Source organism: Vidua chalybeata, chromosome 1 (assembly GCF_026979565.1).
Source record: "Vidua chalybeata isolate OUT-0048 chromosome 1, bVidCha1 merged haplotype, whole genome shotgun sequence".
Lineage (NCBI taxonomy): Eukaryota > Metazoa > Chordata > Aves > Passeriformes > Viduidae > Vidua > Vidua chalybeata.
In genome coordinates, this window is record NC_071530.1 from 21,213,994 (window position 1) to 21,239,220 (window position 25,227).

The window sequence follows — 25,227 nt, forward strand, 5'->3', positions numbered from 1 at the left end:
GCAACAGCTAGTCTGATCAGCCTGCGCCTCCACCTTGCTCACAAATTGTCTGGTAGTGGATCCTGGTGTTTCAGATTAGTTTGCTACTGAGATTTGTCCAAGCAAGGGACAGACTGGAGGAGCTGGGTGTCAGCTGCACCACTGGGGAGCTGTGGCGTCTCCACACTTTTCAGAGACCCTGGCGGAACCGACTGAGAAGTTTACAAACACTGAGCAGCAAGCTGATGCACCACAAAGAAGCCACTAACATTAATGAAAGGTCAGTTTTCTCAAGACTAGTAAACATTGCCTGGAGTTCTTGTCTGGAGTTCGTTAGTACAGAACCTCCTCTACCTCCAATGGATTCTGAAAAAACAGCTTCCATATCATTAAGGTCTGTTGTTTAAATCAAAATAGAGGTCAGGATCCTTCTGGAAACTGGCACTACAGATGTGCTGTCCTTCAGAGGTCAACCACTTACTGTATTTCCTTCATTAAAACACATGCATATACTCATTTATGTGATGGTGATGATGATGATAATGATGATGATGATGAGATGATGATGATGATAGTAGAGCTAGAGAAAATTGCACTGGATGGTTTCAGTAATCATAGGTTCCAATCATTTAAAAAACTCTGCAATGATGATGTCAACTGATGTCCTCCATTTACTTTCCTTGGGCAGGACATCTCAGTGTTGGCATGACCTTACATCACAAAGAGCATGGCTGTCAGAGTACATAGTCCTAGAAGTGCATGGTTTTCTTTGCATCCTTTTATATCTGAGTGAATTTCAGACAGCCTGGGAGCTGCCCCTTCCATTGGGCTATGGGAGCTATTGAAAGCCTCTAAGACAACCTATTGATTTGTTACTGTGGATCTCCCCTCTAAACAGAGAGAGAACGTGTCCCATGAAATGAAATCACCCTGTGCTCTTGCTGGTGCTAATGCAAATATAAGAGGACGTGCATTTGCTTTACTATTGATAAATCCACTCAGGCAGAACTGGACATGAATTTTAATAAGACTATTTCCCATTGTACTGAAACACTTTGCTCTTTGCATGAAAATAAAAGACAGAAATAGTTGCCTAAGGGTTCTTCTGGCCATATACCCAACCTGAAGGGGGATTCTAAAATGCTTCTCGTGCAGGGGCTGGGGATTAAGCATAAGTGAGAGGGTTGCCCAACAAAGAAGGAAAAGAGGGGGTGAAGTGCAGCTCTAGAGAAGATGTTTTCCAGCAGTCATGCCTGTTGTGCCATAATGTAGATGTCTTTTTTAACAGTCAGGGCATGACTGCAAATAAAGAGGAATACAGGCAAGAAGCGGGGGAAAAAAGTGTTTAGGAAAGAAGCGACCGGTGGATGAACTACTAGAAAGTAGCTTACTGTCATCTCCACAGTGGTAGTCACTCTTGTTAGCCAAAAAGAACTCAGAAAGCAACTACCTTGCATGTGCCTGAAATTAACGACTTAGAAGGGTATTATAACCTGTAATTCTGTGATTGGTGACAGGAGGTTTAACTCCAATGCAGTGCTTTTTCCAACATATGTGTTCTCAGAGGGAAAAGGCTGGGGATAAGGAGCACCTGACCAGGCTGCCTAGAGCCAGCATTACTAGCTCTCAGCTGGATTCCCACATACATCTGTACAGCACCAGACAGTACTCAGTTACTTCTTTTGCAAGAAATCAAATCCAAGACACTGGTATGCAGTGCAAAAATCCCATCCAACTCATCCAAATGCAGACAATGGGGGGCCCCACTGGATTACCATCTTAGTACCCTTTGTCTTCAACAGTGCATAGTATTCCTCTGATTGTCTGGCTATTCCCTTAGCAATTCTCTTCAACACTTCCACAGGTTTGAATGCAACGACTGATGTTTTCTCATTCTCTTTTCCCCACAATGTTGGGACTTCAAGAACAGCCCAGTTCAAATCTACCTGGATTACTGCAAAACATTTGACACTGTCCCATACAGCATCCTTGTCTCTAAAATGGAGAGACATGGAATTGATGAGTGGACCACTCCATGGATAAGGCTGAATGGTCGCACTCAGAGAGATGCACTCAAATAGTTGCTTTATGTCTGGATGGAGACCAGCAATGAGTGCAGTGCTGTCCCTCAGGGAGCCATATGGGACCAATATTATTTAACATTTTCACTGGGGATATGAACAGTGATATTGAGTGCACCCACAGTGATTTGTGGATGACACCAAGCTGACTGGTGATGCAGTTGGTAATCTGACTGGAAGGGATGACATCCAGGCAGACCTTGACAGGCTTTAGATTTGGGCCTATGTAAGCCTCATGAAGATCAACAAGGTCAGGTCAGGGCAAACACGGACACAGGCTAGGCAATGACTGCATTGATAGCAGCCCTGCACAGGAGATCTTAGGGGTATCTGTGGATGAAAAACTGAATAGGAGCTGACAATATACTCAGGAAGACTAGAAAGCCAATCATGCCCTGAGCTGCACAAATAGAAGCATGCCCAGCAGATTGAAAAAGCTGATTCTTCCCCTCTATTCTGCTCTGGGTCCCCCAGCATAGGAAAGACATGGATTTGCTGGAACGGGTCCAGAGAAGGGCCACAAATATGATCAGGGTGCTGGAGCACCTCTGTTGTGAAGACAGATTGAGAGAGTTGGGGTTTTTAGCCAATCTCCAGGGAGACCTTATAGTGACCTTCCAGTACTCAAAGGGGGCCCTGATGCACGATAGGACTGACTCTAAATCAAGGAGTGCAGTGATAGGTCGAGGCGGTATTGGCTTTAAACTGAAAGAGGGTAGATTTTGTTTATATATAGAAGGAAATTCTTTACTGTGAGGGTGGTGAGACACTGGAACTGGTTGCCCAGAGAAGTGGATGTGGATGTTCCATCCCCGGAGGTGTTCAAGGCTATGTTGGATAGGGCTTTAAGCAACTTGATCTAGCAAATGGTGTCCCTGTCCGTGGCAGGGCAGTTAGAACTAAATGATCTTTAAGATTCCTTCCAACCAAACTGGCCTAGGATTCAAGAAAATAGTGGGCTGAGGTATCTCCCAGTGTAAGGGTGTAGCAAACTACTGGAGTGTGACCCACAAATACAAACTGGATGCAAGCCGCTCAACAGAAAGGATGGCTTTTGTGCAAAATGACTGCAGATCAGCCCAAACAATTATCCTGTTTATTCTCAGCAGAGTACAAAGCAGCTGGAAAAAACACCAAAATAATTCTCAACTCAGATACCACTATACTTAGACAGTAAGAGGAGAAAAGCTGCACCTCTGCTCATTGACAGTATTTTAAAGAGTTGATTTGCTGAAACTCTGAGTGCATTTTAGTATCTTCATTATTCTAAAGAAATTGCAGAGAAGCAGACTACTTCTTTGTAGCAGGACAAGTCTGCTGAAGTTTGCCACTAACGTGGCATTCTAAATATCTGTTACCAAGACCCTGCTCTCTTCATAAAGAGGAAGCATGTGATAGAGAACACCTGCAAGGTCACCTAGTTCATCTCCTTGACAGTGTTTGTTTTTTTCATTCTTCCCTGGTTTCCCATGTCTTAATTTAAACTTGTCCTTACTTCCTTCCTCCCTATCAGCCATATGAATCTCCTTTAAAATAACTGCCTTCCTCCTTGGTATCAGACAAGATAATAGAGTAAATATTTCATGTCTTTTTCCTGTAGAACCCGAAATTAATCTGTTTCCATTAAGAGCTCAATTACAGTTAATCACTGCTTTCATCACTCTTCTTTCTTGCTTCTTCTGTGCACTTTGCTTCTATCAGCTGTGGCCAATAATCCCCTCTTCTTTACCTGCTTACCTGTGAAGTTTTTCTTGCATTTAGTTACATAACTTTTTTTAATAATCTCTTTAATTTTTAGTGACTATGTGGATCTGCATTTGATTTCATTTTCAAGAAAATCAGCAGTGGTGGACCTTTTGGGCCAAGATAATGTGTTTTCACTTGCTCTTAGTCAGAATCCTGCTCTTCCTTGCTTGCAGGTTCCTTAGCTTGCTGCCTTTATAATTCCCTTGAGGGCAGTAACACTTTCTCTTGCTCTTTCTTTCCCAGTTCCCACTGATAACATTTAATCTACTTGTAATACTTCCATCCTTATTTTTTTCACTCCTGGTTGTTGGCTTCTAAGCAAGGCTATCCTGGCATCTTCTAGAGGAGCTGACCTCAGGAGAACAAATGCTAGTTACCACTAAAAAAAAATGACCAGTCACAATTAACTGCTCAGGTACTAACAAGCCTTTTCTTATATGCTTAGTTGTGGTCATTTAAAATGTTATTGGAAAATATAGCAGTTTTCCAATAGATTTCATTATGCTGTAGCACAAATATATATATGTGCAAAAGTCTATAAAATGTCGCATCCTTGCCAGCACTAAGGATTTTCAAGCTGCTGTCATTCTGTCACACACTGCCTTTTACTAAAATGTTTTAGTGGCTTTTGGATCACTGTGAAGCTGGCCATCTTTGCAGAGTTATATTTCAATTAACTTCTGCCCCCGCTTGCTTGAAAAAACAATCCATGAGATTTTTGAGGGAGCAATACATCCTTCAGAGAACAGGCTTCCATCATTTTCTCTGTCAAAGAGCTTCCAGATCAAAAGCTGAAAAAAAGTCTGTTGACTTTATCAAGACAAAATGCTATGACTTCACCCAAATTAAATGTTCTGATAAGGCCACTTTTGTATTCCCAAAACTCAACTTTGGGGAATACTTAGTATATGGGGGAGTATGAATTCTAACTTTTCATTCTAACTGAGATGAAAGCAAATTCAGATGGTGGGTATTTTTCCCCCCACAGAACAGAACTTCAGCATTTCACCCAGCTCACAGCAGATTCTCATTTACAGTGTGTGGATTTCCTGTCTGCTCTACAACCTTCTCCAGAGTCTGAGGCTAAAATTTTCTGCTCCCCTCCTCAGTAGATCAACTGATTAAAACATTATCTGATCCTTAGTAACCCAGGGCTATAATTTAGAAAAAACATAATTTCCCTCTGTCCTTTATTTTTGTTTGCCCAAGGGAGCATAGAAAAAGCAAATATTATCTACAGACATTTTTTTGGTTTTCAGAGGCCACATGCAAATAGTTCCCCCCTCCTTGGAGCTGCAACCCCTTTCCCTATAGTTCTCTGTGTTATCTCGTATATCCTTCCCCTTGTTATTTGTTGTGTATATTCCAAAATAAACACAACTGCAGAACCACAGGATAACTTCAGATTGCAAGGCTTAGGATCAAAAACTACATTGGCTTTAGGCTGGAGGCAACACTGCTGCACATGGGGATTTGAGTTAAACCTCTCTAAAAGGCTGCTATTTTTTCCTTTCCCCTGTAAATACTAGAGCAATATTCACAACAACGCCGTCATGCTTTTCAAGAAGCAGCAGCCACTTGGTTTCATGTGTTGATGAACAGAGAATGTTCCTGCAGTGATTTTTAGTGGGAAAACTTATCCCATAAACACACTGTTGAAAGAACATTCTGGAGGATGTGGTATGGTTATTGGTATAGTCAGGAGGGCAAAATCCTGTTCTGTTGGGATTCATTTATGTTTCTCAGAGGGAGTGTGGGGAACTGGAATTATAGCTCAGATTATTTGTGTGTATATTAATACACAGTTGTGCATTGCACAAGATGGCATGACCCATGCTCACTGCCACGCACCCAGCAGGAAAGACATAAATGACTTCATTTCATTGTAGAATTGTTACTCAGTTCCTAAATAACCTCTTCAAATCAAGAAGTATCAGTTCCTCACACTCTATCCAGAGAAGGAAACTGCTCATGAATTCTAGAAAATCAGCAGGAGGACAGTATTTTAGGAGCAGAGCTTCAGCTAGTTAACTCTGAAAATTTGTTGTTTTAAAGATGAATCAGAAATACATGGAAATCAGTAACATTTGCACAAATGTGAACCAGGACTCATAGAGCAATCTGTATGCTCTGCATGATAATGCATTTTCTTACCTTTAGGGAAATCTGAGAGACTTTGAGCAGAGGGGTGCAGGCAGACACATGTTCATTCTGCCTGAGCTCTGAGCTGCCAAGAGAGAAGCCAGCTCCTGTGTGGAAGCTGTGTCATCACGGTGGTGTGGCACTGTGACAAACCTAATGTACACTGCCTCTCAGCACTTGGTCTGTGTCACAGTCCCTTACTGTTCACTGTAAGGTCCCCTGGTTCCATTCATACACAGGAAATGGATACAACTTCTTTGCAAGGTCATCGAATAAATGAGCATCACACATTGCTGGGTGAATCATATGCCCGATATTAACTTAGAAAAACAAAGGACATAATATTTTTAAATAAAAAATATGTCTCTTCTACGCAATTATTTTGACTCATCTGCTCTCAACTTGCCTCTCAAGGTTTAGTCCTACTTGCTCTCCAGCCACCTGTACAGTGTTCCCACAAAAAGAGAGCAAATATAACTTGGTGTTACAATGCAAAATGTAAGCAGGAAAGAAAACTTTCCATGGCTGTAAGAAATTCATATTTCTTTCAAGGAAGGTCTCTTATGATTCTGTTTGATACTATGACTGTTGTGAAAGAGACAAAAAATCAGAAATGAACCACCAGATCTTGATATTTCTAAATGTTTTCTCTGATTTAGTATGTCATCACTTGAACGTGTAATTCATGGCAAGTAGATAATATTAACAACTTTTTATTTTTCCCACAAAATTAATCTCAGATACAGAAAGTTTGCAGTTCTCTCCTTCAGGTGACAGTCTTCCACTAAGGTTGGGACAGCTTTAGGCAGAATGTGCCAGTCAGTGCTTTCTTGGCACAGCTGAAAGTAAAAGCTGTAGAACTGCCTAAAGATTAGAAATATCAAGGAATATGGGGTCTAACTTCTACCTGTTTATGATATTTTATGAAGTCTCAGGGGGGAAAAAAAGATTAATTCTTTAATTTAACTACTATGTTTAAAATAGAATACATCATCTTTGGCCACAAATCAGGCTGGCAGCTGTAGCCAGCTGCCCAGGACTGCCGGGTCTCTCAACTGACTCTCAGAGGTGAATATAATCTCCAGAAAGTCAGAATTCTCTAATTCTGGACCAAGTATAGTTTGACCAGGATAGAAGCACAAATGACCCCAACTTTGATTTTATACTGTGCTTGCTTTAATCAGCTCTGGAGACAGAGCTGGAAGAGGAACAGGGCCTCTGTCAGGGGCTGTAAACAGCACTTCTGAACCACTTCACTGTCTCAAGGGTGTTTCAGATAGTGCTGTGTAATCACAGTCAAGCAGAAGAATTGAGAGGAACTGACATAATATTCCAGTATTTGTTTTCACTCTGAATAAGACACAGATAAATATGCGGATTAAAAAAAAAAAAAGTAAATGAAAATATTTGGAATGGTATCCTGAGGCTGCAAACAAACCAAAAGAAAGCACTTTTTCTGTTTGTTTTGAGAATAGAAATAAAAAATGCAAAAAGGTTGGAGCTAGATATAAAAATGAACATGGAAAAAAAAGCCAGAGAATTGTGTCCCCAATGTACGGACATGAAACAAGTTGGAACAAGTCCAGATGAAGACCATGAAGTTGAAAAGAAGACAGGCTGAGAAAGTTGGAGCTGTTCAGTCTGGAAAAGAGCAGGTTGAGTGGAGACTGCATAGCAGCGTTCCAGTATATGCAGGGGCCCTACAGGGAAGCTGGAGAGGGACTTCTAATCGGGAACTATAGTGATAGGACAAGGAGCAACGGGTAGAAAACTGAAAGAGGGCAAATTTAGGTTACATATTAGGATATTCTTTTAGATATTCTTTACTGTGAGGGTGGTGAGATACCGGAACATGTTTCCCGGGGAGGTTGCGAGTGTCCCATCCCTCACAGTGTTCAAAAGCAGGCTGGATAAGGCCTTGAGCAACCTGCTCTGGTGAGAGGTGTCCCTGGCCATAGCAGGGAGACTGGGACCAGAAGATCTTTAAAGTCCATTTGAACGCCTTAACAATTGACCCCCCCCCCTTTCTAGTAAGGGAGTGGAATCACCACGCCTGGAAGTGTTTAAGGGGTGGCTGGACCTGGCATTGGTGCCATGGTTTAGTTGTTTAGGGGTTCCAGTGGTAGTGCCAAGTTGACACTCGGTCTTGATGATCTTAAACGTCTCTCCCAACCTTGGCAACTTTAGGATTCTATGAACATTCTACAATAAGTTAAAAAATAAATTTGTAAATGGACTCAGTGACACCAAATAATTTGATTTTATCGTTAAACCAGAACTAACAAAACAGGTGCCTGCCCTGAGGCCAAGAGCTGTCCTTGGATCTCTGCAGGGTGCTGCCTGCAGAATTTTGGTACCGGGCTCGGGCTGTGCCCACCGCGGGAGTGGCCGGGCAGAGATGCCCCCTCGAGGAGGCGAGAGCCTGCACCGCACCGGGGGAGCTCCGCGGGCACACGGCTGCGTTCGTCGGGTGGAAGGGGACAGGAAGGCGCCGCGCCGCCCTCGGGCACCTGCCCCGGCCCGGGCCCGGGCCCGCGGCCGCCGCCCGCCCTCAGCGCTCGGGGCCGGCCCGTGGCCTGTGGCGCAGCGCCCCCCGGCGGCCGCCCCGCCCCGCGCGTGAGGGGAGCGGGCCGCGCCCACGGCCCGGTGTCCGCCCTGCCCGCTCCGGGACGGTGAGCGCCCCGGGGAACTTTAGGTAATGAAAATAACAGTGTGCGGTCCCTGCCCCGCAACTATCGCGGACTAGGGAGTCCGCGTCAAATATTCGTACTTAAATATTAGCTGTAAAGCAGAGTTTGTATTTGTCTTTATAGATAAACTGAGGGTTACTGAGAGGTTGAAAACAGCGTGACTGTTGTCAGGGAGAAACAGACACCATTGAGCAAAGTAACTGGTGCGTGTTGCTGGTGGAAAATACATTTATCTGATAGGCTAAGATCAGTTTTGCCTCTGTTTTGCTATGGAAAAACATGGTTTACTCCAGGAATATAAAACTTGATGTACTGAAGAAAATCAAATAATGAGACTGCAGGATAACTTATTTTAAAATCTGTTGGCTTTAATATGTTTTAATCTCTATAAAATAAACTTTCTCTTAATCTATAAACCACACTGCTTTATCAGATGGTAACTCTAATCATTATCCAAACTCAGTATAGGGGAGCTCAAAGGGAACCATGCAGAACAAAATGGGGAAAATGAAAAGATGTGATGACATCCCACTGTAGACCTACTGAACATTTAAAGGCTAAATTCTCCTTGTAAATGTCAGTCTTTTGAGGAGAATCACATTTCCCCTGTGATTTACTTAGTGTCTGCTGGGTGCTGCACATGCACATCAATTGGTTCATTTCTTACTGCCAATCACTACTTTATTACTGCACAAATAAACATCCATAGCTGAAGGTACAGTAATAAATACATTAATGGCATTTATTTAAATAAATTAAGTTGGCTTTTGGTGTTTATTCCTACCTGGAAACTAAAATGAATTTTGTTTCTGCTACAGGGGATGTCTTTGGGCTGACTACTACAAAGAAGGATGTCACAGTAGGTAGATTTTTTTTTCCCTTGTTGGTCATGGTTTTTAAATTAGTTTCTATAATGCATAGTAAATATATCTGCTATACCTCAAGACAGTTTTAAAAAATCAACACAATTTTAGGGAGTGAATTGTTAAGCAACATAAATAATACTTTAAGTGGCAGTAGGCTTACTAATCACTTTTTGCATTCTCAATCCTTACTGCTTAGGAGCTGGGGCCGAGGCTGACTTGGACACTGCAAACAGTGGTCCCACTCCAGCATGAGTGGGAGGCTCTTGGTCACAGTAAACATTCCTCCCTCTGCACTTGGAGGCAGTTCTGAGATCACATCTGCAAATCATTCCGATAAGTGACTTTGGTTCCACATAAAATAATGTCTTACAACTGTCCAGTTCTGGAATTTGTATGTGGTTAGTGTGATAAATGTTATATGATCTTATATATATACACACACATCAGACAAAGGATAATCACTGGGTCAATGAAAAATGATAGTGAGGAATAGATATTGGATGATAGCAAACAGAACATTTGTTGAGCAGCTCATTTGTAGCTGTCTGCAGAAAGGAAAGGGAGGGTGAGAGTCTCCCATGTGTTAGAGTTAACAGCAGTATCAGCTACAAAAACCTCTAGATGCACTAAAATCAAACAGAGCCTGAAGTCCAGATAATGTAAGTTTTTAGGAAAGGCACATCTGCAATCCTTTCACTGACATTTTCTAGATCACAAGTGTCAAGAGATTCCTGGACATTAAGAAGTAGCAGATTTGAATCTCACATTTTAAAGAGGGTAAAGGACAGGAAACTATAAACTAGCAAATGGAACATTGTTTGTATATAAACCTGGACACTGCTTAAGTGATTTGACTAAAGAACACCTGGAAAGGTTCACTCTGATTAAGGAAAGCTAGAATGGTTTTAATTCATTTAGTTGTTTGAGGTCTTTAGAGCTACTACAGCCATTGAGTTCTTTATAGTTATAATGACTGCTGTGAAAGATATATTCATTTGTACCATAATAATGAGATCATGGTTAGTGTGAAGCAACAGCACATACTATGGGGTTTTGATATTCCAGCTGAAGTTTCTGTGAAGCTGCAGGAAAATTTAAATGCTAGACAGAGGCCACTGTTTTCAGTGGTAGGGAAGAGGTTGAAAACCAAAGGTTATTAGAAAAGCTTTCTTCTGTGGATTTTTTTTAATTCTCTTTTTAAAATTCCATTTTTGTGAACATTTGGGAGCATTATATTAAATTATTTTTAAATAAGTATTTTATTCTTCTCCAGTATTTTTTACAGCAACAGAATGATTCCTAGTATCTTGCAGACAGAGCAAAACTTATTTCAGTGGCAAAATCTGCTGAGAGGGCAACACATCCCCTTCCAACCAGAACTGAGAATTTGGGACAGGGAGATAAATTCACAGTGAACATTCCTGTGCCCCATGCAGGCCTTCTGGAAAGCCAGTTGTATATTTGGTATTGCTCTCAAGAGTGCAGGGTAAAATAGCTGCACTGGGAACAGGTTTTCTTCACCTATTCTGCTTGCTGAGGTGGGGTTTTCTTCCAAGCTTTACTATCTCTGGCAGAAGCCATTTTTCAGTGGGACTCTATTCTTACAGACTTTCCCCCATCTCTTCTGAGAGCTGATCACCAGCTGTATCTCATTCAAGTTAATAATTAGTGCATTAGGGAGATGTCCCATTCCACCATTCTGGCAGGACATCTGTTTTGCTTTCTCCACCAACCCCAGCCCATTGGAAACAGTGTAGGTTGTGTCTGGATGCTGCTGGGCAAAGCAGACCTATCAGGAGAAGCTGCTGTGCTGGTGTATCACAGGTGCACATAGAGTCAGCCCTAAAAGATAGTGTGTTCAAGGATCAAACAGCAAATAGGATTAGAAAACAGGATTTCTGGACACTTCCCACCTTCTAGCAACCCAATTAAACAGGGCTGGCTGCCAATAAAGAAGGAAAACAATTCATTATCATGTGTATTGAATCCTACTGGAAAATTGCTTACTGCTCAGCATTGTCATTAACTCAGCAATAGATTTTCATAAGGTTTTCATTTTCTCAAACTAAGGGCCAAACTCATCCCAGATGTAACTTCCTTAGTGCCAATACAGCCACATTTGGCCCCATGATTTTAGAATCTCTGTGTGCAGGGACTCCCATCCACGTCCCTGTGCCAAACTATAAAAAGGCCAGTATCTTGGAGTCACCTATCAGTTCTTCCCTAACTGTTCTTCAGCAAAGACTATTTAAAATTAAACAACTCAAGGTCATGTACCTCTCTGGACCAGAAGCTCTACAGCAGAGAGTGTTTTTTCTGGTACGGCATGAGTCAGGTACAGAAGAAGGAGGCGGGTAGCTGAGAGGAGGATGTGCAGCCCCATACTGTATTCCCCCTGGACTAAAGCATGGCCAAAGCACAGGCAGATTGTGTGACAATTCACTTCAGCTACTTCAGATGTGGTTACCACAGTTGTTCTAGAGGTAGAAAGATGAAATAAATCTTCCTAAGACAGGAAGATGGATTAAGACTTAGAAAGCAGAACTGTCATGAAGGCAGTCAAGAATATGGAACACCAAATGTTCCCAGAACTCTCCTTATTGATAATTTACCATGTTAAATTTTAATAGTGTATCTTTTAGACATTATATAAATGGAAGGAAACCTAATTTATGTGCCCAGACTAGCAAGACTTTTTACAAGTACAGTGATGTCTCTGATACTGCATGCTAGTCTGAGTATGCCCAGGCTACCCAAGGTTTCGTTCAGGTACTTGCCATTGAAAAGTGTTGCTAACTCTTTAGGAAGAGTTAAATTTCTGAAGCCAGAAAGCCTGCACTCCATACAGGCCTCAGTACACTCAGTACCCAGCATTCCTCCTAATGAAAGTTTGAATGGCTTCTTAAAAATACCACTGATCAAGTTTTTCTATCCATAATTCAGACATACTTTTCAACACTCTATTGTGCTTAGGTGTTACCAGTGATGAGAATAACTTTGTTGTTAGTCAATGCTCACACTGAGCAGCAAAACCACAAAGCAATTCCTCAATTTCTCTTCTGAGGCAGTTAATATCTCCACACGGTCTTTAATGTCAGTGTTACACTCACATTAATGACATTTATTCACTTAATTAGAGTTTTGTTTGTGTATCAGAACACAGAACCAAGCTCATATTTGGATTGAATTTCATTTCAAAATATTGGTCTTTCCTTTAAAAAGGAAAATTTATTCTTTGCCAGAATTTGTACCCAAACAATACATTGTTTTTATCTGTTGTACAAAGTGTTACATTACACTCTGCACTCTCATTTTTGTGTGACTGCTTTGGGCCCTGTGTGAGTTTAAGTGCTTAAAGTTAGGCTATTACTTAAGTGAGGTGGGAGCCTCAGGCCTCACAGAACTACTGAGGAGACCTATAAGGGTTGTTTCTCTTTTAAAGAAAGGTGAATGAGTGATGGTGAGAGTGTTTAGTGTCATGAAATTGCTTGGGGCTTATTTATTCTTGGACAGGAAATTTTTGTGGTTAATTTTGAAGCCTTAAAGTTAAGGAGGAAAAAGCAATGACTTTTGTTAAGGGGGAAAAGTACATGTTTATTTTGGATTTGAGGGTTTTTTTTCTGTTCTTAAGTCCAACATCTGAAGCTGGAAATGTCAAGCAGTTTGTGGAGTGGTTTAGAGTGGTTAGTGGCCCCTGTGCACTGTGATGGCTGGTGACAGACCCATGATGCTGGGAGCTCTGTCCATCAGAGGAGGTTTTCTGTAGTTGTTTACGATGCTAAACAGGTTGGTAGCTCACCTGGTCTTAGGGGCCTCAGCAGCCTTAGGAGTTGTGAAGATTTCCTGTGTGACAAGGGTACTATGATCTGTTGCCACCTACTCTAAATCCCTTGTAGTCCTGAATTCTTAACAGACATTTTCTGGATCAGACTATCCTCATTCCAGCTTTGCAGCTTATTGGTTAAGGCAAGGAAAGGGACAGAGAGGGCTAAGGCACAGACAGTCTCCTCTAGGCAGAGACACCCTTCTTGAGGTGTCTCTTCCCTTTGGAGATAGGGCATGGATGGGACTGGTTTGTCCTGTGAAGTTTGCTTCCCCATGAGCTTTGGAACAACACATTCCTGGAGAGCAGTGTGCCAATGATTACTTTGCAAGGGAGAAAATATTCATCTTTTCTCATTTCCTTCTTTTTTGCAGTGGCAGAGTGGGAACACCCCTAGGACATGTCCATGGTGTTTCTTAGGAGTTTTAGCACTGGAGGGTGTCTGTATTGGTGCCAGGGCTTTACCCCTCTCCTACACATTATCAGAAGACAGCATCTTAAGGGGCATTTCTGGCTGTCCTTGCATTCTGCACCAGAGGGGGTTCAGTTATGTCATGTTTCATCCATCATTTATAATTTTTGCCTCTATCCACTTTTTCTCTCCTTCTGATTCCTTATTTTATTTTTTGTGTTTTTCTCAAATGATCCTTGTTTAAATGTTGAGGCTGTTTTCATATGAGTGTGTTAATATTTTCAACATCTGTTTATTTTGCTGCAAAACACTCCAAATTACCTGGCAAAAGAAGTAGCAGCATTTATAAATATAGCCATTACTTTAATTATTCTGATTTTTAACTTACAGTGTATTTTTATGTGACTCAAGAGATTAAAACAGAAAACATTCCAGGCCACACTTAATGAAATAAGTATTACTTTGTTTAACTTTATTAGCAGCAAGTCTTGGCTCCCTTCAAGCTAACTGTTATATTTATCATCAGAGACTTTAAAAATTTCAGCCTACTTTTTTTCAGGTAATGATACTACAATATCCTGGCTTTCACTAAGAATGTAGTAAGACATTGTTTTTCCCTTTTGAACTTAGGCGATTTTAATTACAGGAGGTTTTACAGAGAAGATAGCTCCTTTATGATTTGGATCCTGATTGCTGATTGTACCTTCCATGACTTCTATAAAATACTTCCCTTTCCCTAAATCCCTTTCCTAGTGTAGCTTTCACCTCTCAGCTCAGGCTGTTTTGGTGCAGCAAACACTCTCTTCGATGATGTGCTGCCAGTACATTTCCCCTCTATCCAAAGTACACTGGATCCAGCCCTATTTTTGCAATGGAGTTCAATGAGTGAAGAAATAATCAAGCTTCTAAGTTTCTGAGTTTATAATGGAACAAAATTCTTTTCAGACTCTTATTCTAGTTCTTTTGTTAGTCCTGGAAAAATGTGCAATGGTACAGCAGTGAGTGTTATGTACCCTGCAACTCATTTTAGCAGTACAGATTCTCAGAGCAGCCATGCACTTTAATAAAGAAATAACAGGAAAAAGGAAATAGCATTCAATTAAGAGCAGCTCGTTCATGTTATGTCAATTTTGCAATGAATTTTGTGTTGTGTATCCATAGATTTATGTTCCTAAAAGCCCAATGTTATGTTATATATGAGAACTACCTTTTTGGCTGGGTCTTAGCAGAAGCCACATATCACTCAAGTGTAGAAATGTTTTCAGTTCACCTGTTGCTCTCACATTCTGTTGGATTTTTTTGCCCATAAGGGAGTAAAAAGGCTATTGCAATGATGATGTCGAAAAACAAAAGAGAAGAAATTTAACAGAAACATCTGAGTTAATGTTGTTATGCTGCTGTGTGCCTCTGAATCCCTGACTGCAATAGGAGTATTCTGCTGGGTCCCAAGGGTTGCCATTGGCACCTTCTTTCGATATCATTCTCTTTTTCATTCTTCGTCATTGTTTTTTACATGCCTAGTAGAAAATAATAGACATTTCTTTGGCACCGTATCTAGCTGTATCTTTTAAAGCACTTAGTACATGCAAACTCACTCTTCTACTTATTGCCTGAGCCTTTCCCATTTGGACTTAGAGCTATTTCTCAGAAAAGAGAAATAGTATTTTACAGAAAAGGCTTTTACAGTTATGAAAACTCTCTTTTTTGTGCTTTCCATTCAGATTTTCTTCTATAGACTTGACTTTCTAAGAGAACAATTATTAGCATTCTTAAAAAAAAGATTCTTGTGAATGAGAGAGTGATAAGAATGCTACGAAAATCTCATAAAGCGAGAAAAATGTGGCCCCCACTGAAAACTGTGTTATTACATAGCACCTGTAGGAGAAAAGGCGGAAAATTTGGTAGTTTCCCACATGATCTCACAGAATTACTGGTTTGAAGTTAGAAGAGTATTGGATTTTATGTTAAATGTTGTCCATAGCCTATTTTTATTTTCTCTGTTTGGGCGTATTTGTCTAAGAAAGATTTTTGTTCCCTAGACCTTTTGCAGTGATTTGTGAAAGACATTTCAAAAAGGAAAGATGAGTTGATGGCAGTTAGACTTTTTCTTTTGGGACTATTCTATGAAAAGCCACAATGCTGAGTGAGCTCAGTGATGGCTGTTCTGATATACTTGACACAATTTTCTGCTCAGTGAGTGAGACTTGACCACATCTGCAACTTCCTTAACAGCAGATTACAAATAAAGTAAGTTATTGAACTGAAACTAGAGCTGGGATTGTTCTGCAAGCACCCTGGGAAATTATAGATGCTGGTAAGCCAACTGGGAACATTATCAGGGACAGAATGCCACTAGCTCCAATCCCATGAATTATTTTACGGTGGCAGAAGGTCTGTGGGAGTGTTTATGTTTGCTGTCTGATGTCCCTGTGTTTCATTTTTTATTAAGTGTGGTAGTGTGTTTTTATCTAGCAGCGCTTGCAGGACAGCTTCCCTTTAGATAAGGAATTAGTAAGCCAGAGAGCAGTGGTCATCCCTTGTGAGCTGCAGGAAGGAGGGCTTGGGGTGAAAGACTCCACCATATATTTTCAAGGACTAGAATTAGTTGATACAAGAGAAAATGAATAATTTGGAAGAAAGAGCAGGGTTCTATAGTCCATAGATAACATATGAACACTCAGATTTGAAAACGTTCCTGCACTGAGACTGGTAAGTCTTTTACCAGTGTGAGCTGTGGATGTGTGCCCTACCAGCCCTCTTCTTCCTGTCACAGAGAATGTTTTTTATGGGAAGGAAAACTAAAGTCTATATCAGAGCACGCAGCCAATTCCACTGTCAGGATCCATATCCTACACACATCCATCTCTCTTGATCTGTCTTTGGCTCCTACTGTAGGTACCAAACCCAAGCTCCTCTCATACAGCCCCTAGGCTTCTTATGTCAAAGAACCTTTCACAAACTTGGCAGTGCTTTAGCCCAGGCAGGAGCAAGGTCTGTCTGAGAAGCCTTGTGCTCCCAGTAGCCCATACTCTTGTTCCCCAGCTTCCCACAGGTCATAATGCTGTCATGAAGGGCTATGGTTCTTTTTACGACCTGTCTAAATCTCCTGTAAAGCTGTCTACAAAATATTAAAATTTTTTAAATAATAGAAAGAATCGCTGATTTTTGAAGAAAAAACTGAAATCTGCAACATGAATATGTCCCACTAAATGTACAATCTCTGCAGTTGTGCATTGCAGGGAAAAAAATAGAATGGAAAGTTCTGAATTTTTTTTTTCAACAGAAATATCTAATAAAGAGCTTAGTTATGGAAACAGTACATTCCCTTGGACATGTAATAATTATATGACTGAAATACATTAGATAAGCGATAAGGACTCAGAAAAAAATTAACTACGTAGGAATAGGAAATTGCAGTTTCTCTTTTATAGTTACTCTATATGCTGAAAAGTCATAGCTTATTCTGTAAGATGTGAATTAAGAAACGACAGGCTTTAAAATAGGTTTTTAATTAATGTTTTTATTTAAATACATAATAACATTAACACTGAATTTTTTAGGTTTACAAGGATGCTCTTATGAATGGTAGATGTGAAATTTAACACAGACAAACCACATCCTTCAGAGATGGTATTTAATTTTATGACATTGACCTGATAGCTTGCAATCCTCAGTGTGGAGTTCTTTCAGCAGTATTAAAATGCCAGCTCCTGAAACTGAGTGGCCAAAAACCCCACACGTAAAATCACACCCATGATCTCTCACAGCTCATTTCCCACTCTCTTACTGTAAACCCTCAGGGTTTGAAAATGAAACAACTTTCAAGCCTTAAAAGTGAAATTTGCTTCACCTGAATGAAATCATAGTAATCAAATTTTTATGGGTAGAGAATGGCAGGGGACAGGGAGGAAAAATTTACACTACAGAAGTGTGGGGTCAAGTCAGGAGGTCCTATAAAGTCCTCCTTTCCTTCCTCTCTTGCAGCTGCTCCTTTTTCTGGCATATTGACAATATCAGCAGCTGCAATTCTTCACATGCACGAAAAGCTGCAGACTGCCTAAACCAGAAGCTCTTTCTCCAGCCCACTGTGGCCTCTGCCTCTTTCCTTGTGTTCCCATCTATTCATCCTTATCTCGAGACTTGCTTGGTGTTAGCTGCCTGATTATTTGAACCATTTAGGTCCTAATACAGAGTTCCTGAAGGCAGGAAGAGCTTTTCCAGGGAATTAGAGATTTAAACTCAACGTGGGTCCGTGAAAGCAAGCAGAATGAGATGAAGTGGCAAGGTGACTGTAACTGGAAAATCTAAGTGGTGCTTGACAAAATTGTTGAGATTCACCAGCAGTGGTAAAGGCAAATCCAGATTGTCTAAATTGAAGTCTAAAAGACTTCAATAAAATGCATTAATGGAGATCTCCTGCAGCAGTAGCATGAAAACTGGACATTTAGAGGATGTACACCAGAGGTGCTATCAGAAATTAACTCAAAGAAGTTGAGGTTGGTCTATGGATATAAAAATGTAATGTCCTTATAGAAAGTATCATTAGATGAAATTGACTGTTGCCATCACCACAAGGATCAAGTATTGCAAATACTGCAACTAAAATACAGAGATACTTTTTATCCATCTGCAAATACATGACTTTCAAATAAGGTACAAACTCTGAGAGTTGTCAGAGCTATAAATGCTATATTTGCTACAGAATAGAAATTGCAGCAAAACCAAACAAAAAGCTCAATTATATGTGTATGAATCTGATTTTAGAACATTCCCTAGATGATAGAGTGTTAGATAATATTTACAAAGGCTGAAAATTGTCCAGAAATTGCATAGAAATAAATTCCAACTATTAGGATGGGAAAGATTGTACTGGATTATTATTTTGGTTTATTGGAGTTGTAGCTCCTGAATTGTTATAGAAAACTGTTCTATGAAGAATATATGAATGTAATCAGCTAGAAGTGTAAACAAGCAGTAAGTATTGTTTTATAATAGCAGATGAACAGTGACATTAGGGAAGCACTGTTAAAAATATACCAAAATTCAGGCCATATGAAGCAACAATTTCCATGATGTGATACAGGAAAATTGCACTCTGGGAACAAAGTAGCTGTAGATTTGTGTATGTTGGCTGGGAAAAAAGGCTCTTCAATATTTCCTAAACTATTATTCTTACCTCTCTGAGGTGGCCTTGCTTAAAGGAACTATAGGTGATTGTGTATACCCAGTTTGATTTTGCTACAAATTTTACTTGACCTGGAAGCATCTGAACACAGCTATAGGGCACAGGAGTGCCCTACATTTTAAGTGCTTTATAAAGAAACAGGCTTTTAAATGCATCTTGTTATTTACATATGATAAGTTTTGGGAGACATGATGTCTGAATTATAAAATATCCATGAAAACAGTTGTAGAGTCATACACTGATCACTGTTTAGCCCTTTGATGATAGAAAATCATGACAGACAGTTCTGTGAGTGCTGCCATGGGACAGTGGTTTCCCTCTAATCACTAACATTACTTTTTAGGTGTTTTGGTCTGGACAATGCACTTGCCAGGCCAGGAACTGGTGTTGCTAGGGTTCCTTATAGTTGTGCAAGGGGGTTAGGGATGAAGGATGAGGAAGACAGTGTCATTTCTAAAGCCACAGCAATTTAATATACACACCCTGGCATTGTATGTGGTAAAAGCTGAGAATCTGACACAGTGGTATTTCCAGATCTGTGCTTTGTTTGTGTACACTTATGCTGACTTTTAGCTGATATCCTGAGAAAACTACAAATGAAACTATGGTTTTCAAGTCTCAACCAAATGTTTGGTTTAGATTTTAGAATTCAGAATTTACTTTTTTTTCCATGTCTTTTTTCTTTCTGTCATTTTTAATGAACACTTAGGCTATGTGACAAAATCCCTGGTGCCCAAGTTTCAGTTTCACAAAGGGTTACCAGCTAACTTGGACACTTAAATGACTTGCAAGAATTTGGAGACATGTTGGTGTGTTTTGAGTAACTAAAGATTACATTACAGAATTCTGCAACAGATGGTGTTTATCATCAAGTTACAGATATAAGTAAGAAAGAGTTTGTAGAGAGGAATTAACTCAAACATTTTGCACCTAAATTATATTCTTTCACAAGCAACATAGAAATATCTGTGAAGATAAAGAGGTTCCAAATAATTTCTAAAAATACCTTGCATTCTAAAATGCCAATAAAGTCAATAGCTATTTTTATTGTATGTTATTGGTAAGCTTTAAATTAAAGTTTCCCTACCTGCAAGCTATGAAAAAAGTGACTATACAAAACCAGGGTACTGCCGCCTATTCCAGTATCCTCAGCACCAATTACTCAGTAATAGACCAAAGACTACAAAACTAGGAAAGCAGTTATACATTTCTTAGTTCTTCCCTAACAACAGTGTTACAGACAGTGTGCAAGGGACCTTCCTCATTGTTGTGCTGTTCTCATCACCTGTACCTTATTAGGGGAAAAAGATTCCAGCACTAGATGCCAATATGTAGAAATATACCTATCTGTGAAGATAAAGAAGAGGTTCCAAATAATTTAGGAAGTATTTCCTGCTCTACTTTCTCTGATATAGCCTGTGTTTCAGAGAGAGTCCTGTAGAAATTTCAACATCTACCCTCCAACCTAGCTGGACCCAGTCAGTCAGTATATTAATTCTTAGATCTTTTCACAGGTGAAATTTTGGCTGGTTGGGTTTTTAGATATGGGAGAGTGAGCTGGTTTTTTCTGTTTTTTTATTACATTCCCATCTCAAATCAACTGATGGATTACTAATAATTTGTCTTTGTCTTGCTGCATTCTTAGGAAATAAAGAGAAAGGTATTATAACACTTTGGTTCCCAGATCTGGTGGTCTCGTTTTCAGGAATCCTCACAAGAACGTACCACTCTGGTGGCTGCTCTTACCTCCGGAGAATGGCAGTATGCCAACAATCACACACTGTTTTTCACTGCAGAACCTTATTGAAGGTTTTAAAACCTGGGCAGGTTGCCTGCATGGCTCTGCATGCTTTTCCTTGTCCCACTTGGCATCCTTTACCCCAGGCAGCCTCTTGTGTGCACCACATGTGGGTTGTGGTGCAGAGCATGGATGCTGGTGCATCCCTACCTTGGCACACCCCCAAAGGGGTGAGGCAGGCGCCTTGGCAGCACTGCTCTGCATCTGTCCATGGGGCACTCAGGGCTCCGTCATGTCCCAGCAGGTCTGTCAGCTTGGATCATAGGCTATCCTAACTGCTCAGAGCTCTCTTCAACACAAACTCTGTCTGAATGCCTTAGAATAGCTCATTTGCTTTTCAGGAACATTTTTTTCCCCCTAATAGTGTTTTTGCAAGATTAAATAAGTGTGAAATGGGCATTTATATGATCCCTGTCTATAAAAGATGTTATCTGCCTGCTGAGCTTCTCTCCTCTGTTTGCTAATAAGAGTCAAGTCCTTCAATTCATACTGCTAAATTTACTGTAATTAATTCTATCTCTGTTCCAGCGCTGTCCTCATAATGGGTAATAATTGTTTGCTCTACATAAACAGATGTTCTTTCTGTACTGTCACAGGCATGCTTGGCCTGGGATATAAATAAGCTCACAGAGGTGACTGAAGACTGCAGATTAAGCTTTATAGTGCAGCAAGGAATCAGACCACTATATTTTATTTAATTTTTTTAGAAACTTTATTATTTTTGTATGGTTTACAGACTAAGGAACACAAATTACAACAGAAGACAATCTCACACACATATTGTATGAAGTGTGCAATGCTTCTATTCAATAAATTCAGTAAAAGAAAGCTTTACAAAACTATTGCTATTAGAGGTGTTCAGGTGAAGGATAATACTGGGTGACTTTGTTCTCTGCTTTGTTTTGCAGGGGGATGAGTGGGAATTGAATTTGTGTACCAGTAAAACTTGTAGGTTCAATATCTAGATATCTAGGTGTTTAGGACAATTGCAGAATCTCTATCTAAACCCTGTTTCTTAGGATACTATAACAGTATAATAATTATACTGTGAGTATAATTATAAGTATAATCTCCTGTTACTGTTAAAGAAACATACCAGCATGGCATGCTCCAAAGCTCATGGATGACAGACTCCTGGTGCCCCTGAGAGGTAAATTAAACCCTCCCTAGAGCCATGTAGAGCTGCTGATCTCTCTGGGCCAGAGCAAGCCATGGCTACACCCATGATTGGAGCTGTGTAGGGTGAACAGGCTGTTACAGACCTGACTTTGTAATACACATTCATGTGTGAAGATAATACATTGTACTTTTTATTGCACATGTAACTTGCTTTGTGGTGACCAGGCCCAGTTAAGAGTAAAGATCCCCAGATGTGTTTCCTACCTCAGTTCCCAGTCTGGTAGATCAGCTTATATGTCAGTCAACTTATTTCTTTGATTGTAGATCAGAGGCCTCAAACCTGACTTCTTGGCAACTGCTGGTAAAAAGTACTGCACAGAACTAGGTGCTCATCTAATTAACATGGAATATGACATCTGACTTCATGAAATCTACTGGTGAAAAGTAGTATGCAAAACTAGGTACTTATATAATTAACATTGCTCTTCAATTTGTACAAATAAACATTACTGTATTCTATGTCTTACATTGATTCTCAGTGGTGAAACTTCAGTGTTATAAACAAAACACTGTAAATAGATTAAAAAATGGTTTCTTTGTCCCTTAATGTGAACTGTATTTGATTAAATGGAAGGATTTCTGGACTGAAACTTGTGTACCAAAGAGAAGTCTGGAAAACAGTTGTTAATATTTTACAACTGAGTTATGAACTCCTGAAAATATGACCCTTCCCTGAAATTTGGCAGGAGATCATACCCTCCTACTAATCTGGCTTGCAGGTGATGCTGGCTTTATTAAGCTCAAACACTATATTTTTTTAAACTTTTGAGTGGTGTAATGCCTGTATCTGAAGCTATAGTTCTTGAGATTTGGTTATTCACAGAGACTTCTTTTTCAGTTTTGAAAATGTAACTTTTATTTTTTAAACATGCTAAAAGTAGAACTTCAACATTGCATTTAGGGGAGAAAATACCATCTTAAAGGAGATATAAAAGAATTACAAGTAGAAATTTGTTTAGCCTCTCAGGGGATGTTTCTGCAGGCTTGGTAAGTAATTTTCTGTCGGAACCCATATAAAAGACTCTACTGTTGCATCTTTTCTCTTCTGGTGTTTTGGAGAGACTGGGCATGAGCCTGCTGCATTATGGAAAATGAACACTTTGGATATGTTGTTGTCCAACATTTGATCAAATTTTCAACCTGTCCATATGGACATAACCTATGTTTTTCAGATATACATTTTCCTGTTGGCGAACAGTCCTTAGCAAGAACTAAATAACAAAACTCCTCCTCTGGGAAGCATGTAATCTGTGGAGGGCTTCATTTGGGAGATGCTTGGATTAAAAATGTGCTTAAGTGATGTAGGCACCAAGGAACCAGGTGAGCATGAAGTCTGTAAGTTTCCAGTAGTGATTAATGTGTCATTCAAGCTGTGCTTCAGAGCCCTGAGGCCCCTCTACTTGCCTTATGGGTGAAAGCTAGACAACGTGGTGGGAAAAAAACAGTGATGAGACAGCACTGAAAAGTAACATATTAATGAAAAGTAATGTAATATTATATATTTCCTTTTATCAGAAATATGGAGGTTAGCTGTTTTTTTCTTGGTATTCTTACAGCACAGATTAATTCCAAGAATGATGTGCAAGTGGGACACACTCTGAAGAGTACACTATTAAATTTTTGTTCCTACCTACTGGTCAGAACCTTTTCTCTTCCTGCTACTGTTCTTTTTTTTCTGCAGTTTTTGGGGTTTTTTGGAAATTCTGGCTCATTTCAAGAAGTTGCTTAGGTTCCATGGCAATTATAGAAGTAGTGAAATGACGAATTCCTAAGAAAATCAGGTAATCAAGAGGAGGGCACAAATTTAACTCAAACTTCTTAGCAATCTCTGCAGAGCATAATTTAACCTTACATAGCATTTAACAAGAGCTTCACTTACATGAAGAAATGTTAAAGTTAACAAGAGCTTCATTTACATGAAGAAATGTTAAAGTGACAGAGCTCCTAATAAAAATCCCTGAGGCTTTCTGCAAGTCTTGCAGCAAAACCAAAGAATATTAATTTCAACCTTCCAAATATTTTGGATTCCTTATGAAAAAATGAAAACTTATTTAGAAGATAATGCCTCACCTTGTTGAAGAGTTTCTGCAAGCTTTACAGTTCCTTTGAAAATACAAGTTTCCATTGAAAATGTTTAAAGTAAAAGTAAAATTTATCCAGTTCTCTTCAAATCCATATAAGGAAAAAATGCTGGTGTACTCATTAAAACAACTCTACTTGTTTAATAGTTTCATATGTTGAATTAAATATCAAAGATTAAACACACATAGGGAAATCATGCATATTTGTATAGAGGCCCATAGATGACGGAGAGGGGGGAGGGCACAGAGCACTCCATGGTGGGGATGGTTCAGATGCTGAGTGGGCTGCTCTGTGAGGACCCCAGTCCTCACACACCCTGCACCAAGTGCGTTTGGCATCCTGGTGGATGATCAGCTTTGCTGGTTCTACTCCTTCATAAGGAGAGATTGTCATTGACATAGGCCTGCATAAAAGACTTTGATAGAGAAATTAAAAGATAAAACAGATTTTGGGCAGTAGAAAATAAAGTAGAAAATTTCTAAGTATATAGAGTGTCACACATATTATCTCTGCCTCAAACTTGAACAAGGCATGCTTATGAACATTTGCACCTTTTTCTTTTGATGAAACCTTTCACAAGCTCCTTAGGGCACAGAATTTTAATTTCACCTCATAAAAAGTCACTGATAGTGTTAAATGCCAAGTAACCTTAAATAACAACACATGTTTGGGCAGATAATTGAGTAATGATCTGCTTTTTAAAATTACACCATCCTCTAAGACTTGTTTGATTTTAGAAACCGTTATGAATAGGGCTATTTTTCTAACTATGAACTTACTGCCAGATACAATTATAATAACAAAACATACATGTGAAAAGTACAACTAAGGATTACTTATGCTGTAAAAGAAAAAGCCCAATAACAGCATATTAATCATGTAGTTCTCAATCTCAAAAAAAACCCTTTTTAATACCCTCTCAATATTTTGGGGAAACAAAGCTCAGTGAAGGTAAATAAACTTGGAGAGTAGGGTGAAAGGATAACTGACTTTCTGAAGCACACTGTACTAATGTCAAAAACATAATGTAAGTAATTTGTGCAGTGATGTGGGAGTTATTATTTTTAAAATGGATTTCTGTATTTTGCTGTCTTTCTACATCTTACTTTGTCCTAGCAAAACAGTTGTGTGATACTACTATGCAGATCCATCACTATCACAGTGAAGCATACTCCAAAACTGAAAGATGTAGGAAAGGAAATTAGTTTGAAGTGTTCTTCTGTGAAGAGCTAATGTTAAAAAAA

The 25,227-nt window shown here is 39.7% G+C and overlaps 1 long non-coding RNA gene across 3 annotated transcripts in view; it reads left to right on the forward strand.

Moving 5' to 3' along the window:
• Nucleotides 1-8,564: 8,564 nt before the first annotated feature.
• The window catches only part of LOC128792387 (uncharacterized), a 31,632-nt gene continuing 14,969 nt past the window's right edge, over nt 8,565-25,227 (forward strand). Inside the window, exons 1-6 of one of the 3 annotated variants that reach the window (XR_008432392.1) lie at nt 8,577-8,643; nt 8,762-8,841; nt 9,457-9,497; nt 22,166-22,302; nt 23,074-23,221; nt 23,458-24,089. This is a non-coding gene — a long non-coding RNA (uncharacterized LOC128792387). Of the gene's footprint in view, nt 8,644-8,761; nt 8,842-9,456; nt 9,498-22,165; nt 22,303-23,073; nt 23,222-23,457; nt 24,090-25,227 lie in introns of those variants that run through there. The other 2 variants (XR_008432397.1, XR_008432394.1) reach the window with 2 other exon arrangements.